This window comes from Rousettus aegyptiacus, unplaced genomic scaffold (assembly GCF_014176215.1).
Source record: "Rousettus aegyptiacus isolate mRouAeg1 unplaced genomic scaffold, mRouAeg1.p scaffold_m13_p_10, whole genome shotgun sequence".
In the NCBI taxonomy this organism is placed as follows: Eukaryota; Metazoa; Chordata; class Mammalia; order Chiroptera; family Pteropodidae; genus Rousettus; species Rousettus aegyptiacus.
The window spans coordinates 27,372-37,739 of record NW_023416285.1 but is presented as its reverse complement, the minus strand read 5'-3'; the positions used below and the strand labels follow the sequence as shown (position 1 = coordinate 37,739).

At 42.2% G+C, this 10,368-nt stretch overlaps 1 pseudogene; it reads right to left on the bottom strand.

Annotated features, from left to right (window-relative positions):
- Positions 1-4,487: 4,487 nt before the first annotated feature.
- Positions 4,488-6,464, bottom strand: LOC118608631 (annotated as a pseudogene).
- Positions 6,465-10,368: the final 3,904 nt, after the last annotated feature.

The window sequence follows — 10,368 nt, the reverse complement described above, 5'->3', positions numbered from 1 at the left end:
TGTTTCCTTACCGTTGAGTTTTAAGCTTTCTCTGTATATTTTGAATGATGGTCCTTTATCTCATGCGTCTGTTGCAGATATTTTCTCCCAGTCTGTGGCTTGTCTTCTTATTCTCTTGCATTGTCTTTTGTAGAGCAAAGTATTTTGCAGTTTTAATAAAATTAGCTTATCAATCATTTCATGAATCATGCATTTTGTGTTCTATCTAAAAAGTCAATGTCGTATATATGGTCATTTAGTTTTTTCCTGAGTTATGTTATAGTTGTTTTATAGGTTTGCATTTCCTGAGAAAGGGACTCCCCTCTGGGGAAAGGGGCCAACCTCCAAGCCTACTTTAGGTTTTGCCTTGGGTGAAGATAACTACTACTCTCAAGTCCATGGCAGGCCCGACAAGCTCCCACCCTAGAGAGGGTCTCCTTTTATAAAGAGGGGCTCCCCCCCTTTCTCAGAAGGAAGCCCCTTTTTCCTGTGGCAAAGCTCTGTTAGTAGGGGGTGAAGCCTCACTCTAGAGGTTGAGTCCCACTCTAGAAGGGGGGGACACACCCTAAGTAGGACACCATGCTCTTATGGGGGTGAGTCTTGCTATATAAGGTGGAGTTCTGCTCAAAGAAGGGTATCCCTTTTCAGGTGGGGAGCCCTGCTTTTTGGGGGACAACCACTGTTAAAGTACCCTACTCTTGTGGGGGAGACCACCTTTTATGGGGGTCCCACTCCTAGCAGAGCCTCACAGTTAGTGGAAGCGCTCTGATCTAAGTGAGGGCTTTGCTCTGGGGGGAGACTTGCTTCAACGGGGGAGCTCCACTCTGGGGGCTGGGAGCTCCAATCTAGAAGGGAGAGCCATGCTCTAGCGAGGGAGCTTCTTTTAGTATAGGAAGCAGGATCCTGTGGTAGTATAGGTTCCTGGACTCAGAACTATTAGAATCAGTCTTCAGTTTAAATTTCTGTAAAATGGAGATAGTACATTTCTTTCCTCATTTGGCAAATGGAAACAATACATTATATAAGGCATGTGAAAGGCCTAAAGCTGGATTTATTTCAAAGTGAGCTTAGTACCAAGAATCTGGATTCTTATTTTAATGAGTAGGCAGAGCCTCTAATGCAGGGAAAAGCTCTCTGCTGCCATCTTGTGTGCATTTAGAATAACACCCAAGTGAATGTCATGATGAAAAGCTACTCTTGGTTGCCATCTGGTGTGCATTTTGGGAACAACACCTGAGTATATGTCATCAACTGTAGGTCATTATGAAAATTCATTCTCTGCTGTCATCTGGTGGTCAATATTGGAATAACACCACAGCGCAGGTCATAAAGTTATTCTCTGCTGCCATCTAGTGGGTATTTTGAAAATAACATCCATGTGTATGTTATTAAAATTTATTTTCTGCTGCTATCTGTTGGGCATTTTGGGAAGAACGTCTGAGTGTATGTCATGAAAATTTATTTTCTGAGTCCATCTCATGTGCATCTTTGAAATAACACCAGAGTATATGTAAAAAAATATGTTTCTCTGCTCCATTTGGTGGGCAGTGTTTGTTATCATGACTATTCATCCACTCCTGTCATCTGGTGGGCACATAGGGGGTAACACCAAGTGCACGTCACGAAGTTATTTCTGCTGTCTCATGTGCATTTTGACATTAACACACAAGGTCATATTATGAAACATTTTTATCTGTTGCCATTTTTGTGTGTGTCTTGGGAAAAACACAGGAGTGCATGTCATGAAAAGTTATTCTCAGCTTCCATCTCGTGGGCATTTTGAAAATAACACCCAGATGTATGTCATCAGAAAAATTTATTTTCTGCTGCCATCTGGTGGGGATTTTGGGGACTAAGACTCAAGTGTATGCCATGGAAATTTATTTTCTGCCCTCATCTTGTGTAGTTTGTTCTAATAGCAGAAAGCATGTAAGAAAAAGTTATTCTGCTGACATCCGGTTGGCTTTTTAGGAATAACACCTAGTGTCTGTCGTCATAAATATTAATTCACTGCTGCCATCTGTCTGGCATTTTAGGAATAATACTGAGTGCATGCTATATCATGTGCATTTTGAAAATAACACCCAAGTTTCTTTCATCATGAAAATTTTCAGCTGCCATCTGGTGGGAATTTGGGGAATAACACCCAAATGTATGTCATGAAAATCTATTTTTTGCTTCCATTTATTGAGTGCACATGTAATAAGAAATTATTCTTTTCTGCCATCTGGTGGGCATTTTAGGGATAACACCCATGTATGTCATAAAAAATTATTCTCTGCTGTCATAATAGTCATCTCTTGAATAGCACCTGAGTGTATGTTATCATGAAAAGTTATCCTTTTTTGCCATCCAGTGTGCATCCTGGGAATAATATCTGCGTGTATGTCATGAGAAGTTACTTTTTGCTGCAATCTTGTTTGCTTCTTTGGTATAATACCTTAGTGGAGGTCACCAGGAAAAGCTCTTCTCTGCTTCCATCTAGTGTCCAACTTGGGAATAACACCTGAGTGGAGTTGACTATTACAAGCTCTTGTGTGCTGCCATCTAGTATGCAAATTGGGAATAGTACCAGATGGAGGTCACTACTACAAACTTCTTTCTCTGCCATCTAGCGTGCATCCTGGGAGAAACACATGAGTGCAGGTCACAAGAAAAAGTATTCTCTTCTGCTATGGGAACAACACTTGAGTGTAGATCACCAGGAAATCTCTTTCCAAAGACTTCTGAGCCAATAAAGAATGTTTCAGACCCAAAGCCATGTGCAGTCCCATGTTCCCTGGAAGCTGCCACTGGAATGTGAATTCCTCGAGGTAAAACCTGGTCAAAACTTGGCATAACCTGAATCAAGTGACTTCTCATCTGCCTCTTACCTATACATGCCTTATGTCATCCTTGCCTCTTGGCTCCCTTTCTTTCCCAGAACAGGTTTTTAACTAACAATGTGCTTAGAGAGCCTCCATAAGTCACCACGTATAGGGTGAAATACTTTGCATGAAAAGAGGCAGCCCAGGAGGACCAGGCGAATAGGAACTCAGGTCTGAGAGCAGAAAGCTTGGTTATAAAAACACCATAGAGAAGTTTGCAAGAGCCAGACTGCAGCCCCCAAGGAGAGCTGGGGAGGCAGGGTGTACTGGGATCCCAGACTCTGGCCTGGGAGTTGGGGCTGAAGGGTCTTTGGAGATTCCACTCCAAGTGCAGCATTTGTAAGAGGCACTGAACACCAGGCTTACTGGGAAGTTTGGTAGAATTGCCACTTTCATGTACAGCTGTGGTGAATGAACCTGTCTGGAGGGTTGGGGATAGAGTTCGCCAGCTTCCCTCTGTCATAAGGTGTCTTTTCCAAGGCTGAAACCACTCTCAGGTTCAGAAGTAACTTCAGGATCTGGAAGACCTGGGAAAACAGTGAACATTCAGCCAAGGCTACTCCCAAGAGATCCCAAACCCATAGCCACACTCAGGGCTGAAAGCAGCTAAAACACCCCACATCCTAGATTTTCTGTCCCTTGTAGTCACCGTATGACCATCTACCTCATTCACCATTAATACCTGACCAGATTCAAGGTGTGCTCTTACATTTGCATCCTCACTCTCTGACAAGTCTGAGCTCCTGCTCATGGTCAATCCTTCCTCCTTCTTCTCTCTTCCTTCCTTATCACTCCTTCACTCAGTTATTTTCCTTCCAAGCCAATAGATAGACACTCCCTTTGTGTGAGCCTTCAGCCTGTTCTTCTCCAGCAGCTTCACACTCTTCATCCCTGCCCTTTACCCTTCATTAATCTCCCTCTCTTTCAGCCTTTTTCCAGTTCAGGTGAGCTCTTCATCCCACCTCATCGCCTTCGAAAACAAATTTTTAAAATCACAGAAAGCAACTAAAACTACTGTTAAAGAACCATTTTCTAGCTCAGTTTCAGCACTACAAGGAAAAACAAATAAAAAATTCCATGACTATCATGGATAAAAACAAAATGAATGTAATTTGAATCAATTATTTTTCTCCACTGAGATATAAAATCCTTTTGGAAATTGGATACTATACCATAACAAATTGTACTTCACATAGTTCTAATTTCCTTTAAACTCTGTTTAATATTGTCTTATTATTTTTATTTGTAAACATGTTTTCATGTTTCTGAATCCAGCTATAGTTCTTTTATTATATCTTTATATCAATATTTAATATACTGGCTACCAGTTCTAATCAGACAAAAAAAATCTTAGAAATCTCATTACAACAGCACATTTAGCAAATATTGCTGATGTGTAAACAAACTGTAAGAGGTGCAGCTTTCCAGAATGTACATTTTGTCAATTGTTTCATCATCTGAATATTCTTTACAATGACGAAAGACTCTTCCAATCTTGTAAACATCTGTGTACACAGTCTCGCTACATTGTCATTTCACATCTTGGACAAGAAGGCCAGTTCACAGTTGAGAAGTGAGTGGAGTCTAATTTTTAGTGTCTGAGAAACCTTACGTCCTGTATAAGGGAAGCATTTTTCCTGTTTTCATTGTGTAAGAATGTGGCAGAAAGGTATGCAGAGGTAGCCCTTATTTTTTTTTTATTTTTTCCTAAGTTTTGTCTCAGAATATTTCTGGAAGAATAACACTTTGAAGAAGCCAGTGCTAGGACTCGCTTCCATCACAGCCTCTAATGCTGGGCACCTGGCTGTCCTCTTCTGTGACTTCGTCCAGGCACCAATTACTGTTCATATGCTGCAAGGTTGGTTGCCTTTATGTGGTGACATTTGAGCACTGTGACTGGGCCATTAAGGTTGTAGATGTTTAAGCAAAGGTCGTATGTTCTAATTTCTTTGTTGGAAGTATAAGAGAAAACCTGACTACCTTTTATACTGTGACAGTGAAAAATTCTCACTTTTTCATTCTCTTTTCTCGTGATATTATCTAAACACTGATTTGTTTCCATGTTTCTTATCTCTCCCAAAGAAAAATCGTGAGGTAGAGTCTGGGGATCAGGATAAATAGCCTCTAGGTACCAAGAGGAAGGTTTTCCATTGGAGTTTGTGTCTTAGACCAAGTCTTGATATTCTGTCTTCATAATCTACCTTTGTACACCCTGAGAAATGATATAGAAGAAATTCTGAAATTCATCATCTATACTTCTGTAAATCATCTGTCATTTATATTGACAATCTTCCCTATGCCTCTTGGAAACATACAAGATGTAGCTTTCTTAAACACATGTCCAGCACATGAGCAGGAAACGATTTCCTAAGTTCCTCCACACTGCCAAATCCTAAAGGAATTTTCTATGTTTTCTCTCCCTCAAATATTCGTTCCAGCTTCTTATGTTCCAATTTCCTGAAAGTGATCTCTGCCTCTTGAAAAAAAGGCCTCCTGCCATTGTAGGTATTCTGACAGGAAGAGTCTGTTCAATGTTCCTTCTGTCCATTTCTCTTCAGGGAACTGGATATCAGCAAAAATTGAGCTCCAGGCGAATCCATCATAGGAATCTGCAATACACTCAAAAGTATCATCTCTGATCACATGAATGGTAGGGCATACTACTGTTTTACTAGTCTTTTTTAAAATTAATTTATTTTTAAAATTAAAGCATTTCTTGAAGTAGACTTTACATTCAATATTATTTTATAAAGACAGCAGCTTCTTTTATTCTAGCTCTGATTGATTTTGAATATTATTCCATTAAAATTACATGCACTGTTACTTTTAATTTTTTCACATAACTCTCTAGGGTCTTTTCATAAAGTCTCTTTCACTGGCATCATGTACTAGAACAATTTCTTTTAGCATGTGTCTTGGCGACTGATTAATGACACTATGGACAATTCAAAGAACTGTGCTCCAAAGCCTCATTGTGGCAAACTGTCACCACACTTGTTGTAGGAAGATTTCTGGATACACCCTTGTTTTACACCCTTCTAATCTAACATCTGGTAAAGATTTGTTGATTGCAATCATTTCACTGGCTGTTTACTTGAACTTATTAATTTTAAACATGTCTTTCAACTTTTCTTGATCCTCTTTAGGAATGATGACCTCTTTCCCCCATTTCTCCAGGGCCTTCAGAGGCCTTCTTCCTGGCCCCAGCAGGAAGTTCTCCCCCTGCCTCCATCACATTAGCACATCCACTGAAGTAAAGCAGCAGGAACCTACCAGAGAGTTCCCAAATCAAGGGGGTGGCTAGGACTACCTTGCAATACGCAAATTTTCTTGTGGCGTTTTAAGTCAAATGCAAAATTAAAAAATATATATATACATTGAGGATGAAAAATTTTCCAATCTAGTTTAATCAGAAATCGCATTCATAAATCCAAAGTGGGTTTTCAAATAAATTTGTGTCTCAAATCCAAATGTCCCACATCCCTCTGTTATGCACGTGGCAGTGGCGGCGCCAGTGGTGATGGTGATGACGGTGGATGCATTTCGGGAAAGGTCCCCGTGACTGTCATGTTCCTTACCCTGCAGCGTGGGCTCTGCTCTGCGGCGGTGGCCCCCCATGACACCTCCTCAGGCACTGCCGGTGGTTCCCCCTAATGACTTTGAATTCGGTGTCGCTAACTCAAGAGGCCCCTGTTACTAAGCACAAGAGAAAACAAAATGCCATGACAAATGAACTCACATTCCTCCCAGCTGGTCATATCTTGAAATGCAGCAAGCTTAATTAGAAGAGCATGATTTGGCACAGGAGCAAATACAGACATTCTGAAAAAGACTTATAAGCATCTTTAACATTCCTATAATTTTATATCAATGGTGTTTAAAAGATTAACTTAGTTATTCAAAAATTATTATGTAATTTGTTTTAACCTATGTACACAATTCTACTAAGTCTTCCACGATAAAAGCTTATGCTTGAAAAACCCGATTTTCCAAAGTCGAGTCAGGAAGGATGTCTCTGACACCTGCGCCGAATAAACTCCGCCCGGTTGGCTCCTCTGCCAGGAGAAGATTGGGGACGGACTGGTTCCCCTAGTGCCGCAGGACTTCAGCCCAGGCACGCAGCCCACACAGCGTGGGTCTCACCCGCGCCTTCCCATCCTCGGCCATTGGCCGCTTGGCTCCAAAAAGGCCGAGGTCCAGGTATTGGAGGGTGGGGCCAGCGTGAGGTTGAGGGAGGTGCTGAGAGCTGGTGGGGAGGAGCCCAGGGGTGGGTCTGGGGCGAGTCTCCAATCAGGGTAGAGTTGGGTCGCCCTTACTCCCACCCGGTCCTCGGGGTGCGGGGGCGGTGGTCTCCACCGTGTGTGGACCGCGACGTGACGCCGCCCCTCCCCGGGAGCGGGCGCGGACACCGCCGCCCCCACGTCACGCTTACGCGGTCTGTCGTGAGCCCACGCTGGGTATGCTCTGCCTTTCCAGGGAGCCGAGAGAAACCGCTTGAGGCTCCCGGTGGGGCCGTTGCGTGGTAGTCCTCGAGTCTCAGCAGACTAGCGCTGCACCACCGCCCCGGGCGAAAAGGGAAGGCGAGGAGAAGCCTTGTGCCAGGAGTGCTAAGTGTGGGGAGAGGGGCTGTCTGTCTTCAGCTGACACAGCAGAGGGCCGGGCTCCGGTGGGAAATTCTTTTTTTCTTTAATTCCTTGATTCCTTGGTGTAGCGTAGTGAGGGCGAGGAGTGCCGAACATGTGCGCGTCTGTTTTTTGCTTCATGTTATAGATATTTGGTCTGTTAGTCTACATGTAACAGAGAATTACCTCTTCCTTAATTCCAGCCTGCATTCCCACCCACCCCCCCGTGTCGTCCCCGCCCCCCCCTCCCCCCCCCCCCCCCCCCCCCCGCCAGCAGCTCCTTCCATAGATACATATGCTCATTGACCTGGAGGAGTTCTGCCTGAACGAAGGGATTTGAAGATTTTGCAGTCTTCCTTAGGTCCTAGGTCCTGCCTCTTTCCTTGTGCTTAAGACGGATTTCTGAAAACTAGAAAACTTCCATCTTGTTATTTCAGCAGGAAAATTAATGGCTGGGATACCGCTAGCTCCTGGAAACTCCTGTACCTGAGAGATCATGGTCATCCACTGGCAGAAATAAACATTATTTTTGTTTAGCCGGTCAGCCTTCTTGATCTATTTCTGTGGTCTTTGGTAGAAACTGGTAGTGCTTCAAGTCCTTTTCCTCTCATCTATACTTAGATCAACATGAGAAAAATATTTGTGAGGCTATGTACTTAACACAAGAATGGAAATGTTCTTGTCTTATTCTCCTGGAAAGAATTCCAGGGTAAGATGAACAGCTGGAGATCTCGTGGGTCCCATGACCAGATTCTGCTTTTATTCCACAAGAAAGAATCCAAAGGCAAGATAAATAGCAATCAGGCAAGCTCAAGTTTTATTAAGGGGAAAGTACACACTTGAGGAGGTGGAGTGTGTGGTTACTCGAGAGACGGAGAGGGAGGAAGGGATGGGGAGAGAGCAGAGAGAGAAGGAGGGAGGGGGGAGGTGAGAGAGGTTGAGTGAGAAAGTCTCGCCAAGATGGCTGGTTAGGAACTTTTTGTTCTTCCTGGAGAGCCTGGGAAATCCTGGCGCTGATGGAGTCTTGTCGTCTTTTGCCAGTGGGTGGGGGACTTGGTACTCTGCTTTTCCTTTCTCATGTGATATTTCCAGGACTATCTTAGTGTCAGGTGCATGTTGAGAGCTGCAGTAATGTGGATGAGATTATAATGATATTATAATTAGCCAAAGGTTTTGCTTTGGCCAAAGATGGCATTTAGGCCGGAAAAGACTGGTTTTGGCTCATTACCTATCTGTATCTATCTGTATCTCTTTATGCCAGTATCACAATGTTTTAATCATTGTTGCTTTGTATTAAGAATTAAAAATGGGAAGTATGAGCTTCCAACTTTGATTTCCTTTTTGAAGACTGTTGCAGCTCTTTGGGGTCCCTTGAAATTTTATATTAGTGGATCAGCTTGCACACTTTCCCCAAAGGCCTTTGGGAATTTTCATTGGAATCACATTGAATCTGTGCATCAGCTATGTGGTATTGCCTTCTAAACAGTGTTAATTCTTTCCATCGCCATGAGATGGATTAAATTTTCAGTGTTTGAGCCTGGCATTTTGATTAAATCTATTTCACAGCATTTTGTTAATGTTGACGTTATCTAAAATGGAATTATTTTCTTAAATTCTTCTTGAAATTATTCCTTGCTCATGTATAAGAGTAAACAGTGGCTTATTGATATTTTGTCGTGTAACTGCCAAAATAATTTACTTGATCTAATTTTTTATTTTTTATGAAGTTTTATATAAAGATGTTAATCATTTACATGGCTAGGATCAGGGTTGGGGCTGAGATGGATTTTGGGGGGTTTAGGTGATGGGTTACATTTTGGTTATGGTTTATGTTTGCTGTTTATGGTTTGTGGTGATAGATTATGGGTTATGTTTAGGGTTTACGGTTATGTTTATGTTGGTTATGGCTTATGGTTATCAAATATGGGGAATGCGTTATGGTTATAGTTTTTTTGCAGGACAGGGCAAATTTCTGAGTGGGGGGAGAACAGCCCCTGCCCTGAGAGAAGAAGTTCTTTGGCGGAGAGTATAGAAAGAATTTAACATGCACGCCAAAGTTAGAGTCAAGGACAGTTTATTAAAATATGGAGAAAAGCAAAGACTAGAGAAAGCAAAGACAAAAAGGCAAGAGAAGAAAGAAGCCCCTTGTGTGTTGGGTCAAGTTTATATATCATTCTTTGGTTCCTGTGAGTTACAGTTTAAAGACTTTGTTTACTTATTTCTTTTGCTAGGGACAAACAGCAAGGAAGGATAAGAGTATGTAGCATGAAAAGCCTGCTGACAGTAATGTAGGGAGGCGTCCGCACAGGTTCCTCCAGAAAATGAACCGGGAAGTGTGACCTGTGGAAGATGTTAAGCTCTTGTTCCTGAAATTAGATAAATCCACATGTCCTGGAGAATCAGAGAAGTTTTCTGAATAATTATCCTTTTAACCCAGTATCTGTGGCACTACTCTCTTCAGAATGATTCCATTTCCTTTCACTAGATTTTTTTAACCTTAAATTAACAAACTACCACAAAAAAATAACTTCTCTGTCAATTACTTCTAATATGAATTTTGATTTTTGTCTTTTTAGTCTTTTTGCTAAGTTTACATGTTCTAGGCTGTCAGGCTTCCTACCCATTCTACATGCTGGAACAACCTCACATTCTCTGCCTCCGGGGCTTTTAGAATAGGTTTTCAGAGATTTTTATTCCCTGTAGGTAGGGACTACATCCCCATCTCAGCTTTGAAGAAATTACAGAAGACAGACCTTCGTCCCTCAACATCCCTTTAAGATTAAGGGAATAAAATCTCTGATGGGAGAATAAGATAGGGAGGAGGCAAGAGAATTAAAATATTTATCAAGCCACAGTCAGAGACCGCAATGTGCTGGTCAGCCCTGCAGCCAGGCCAGGAG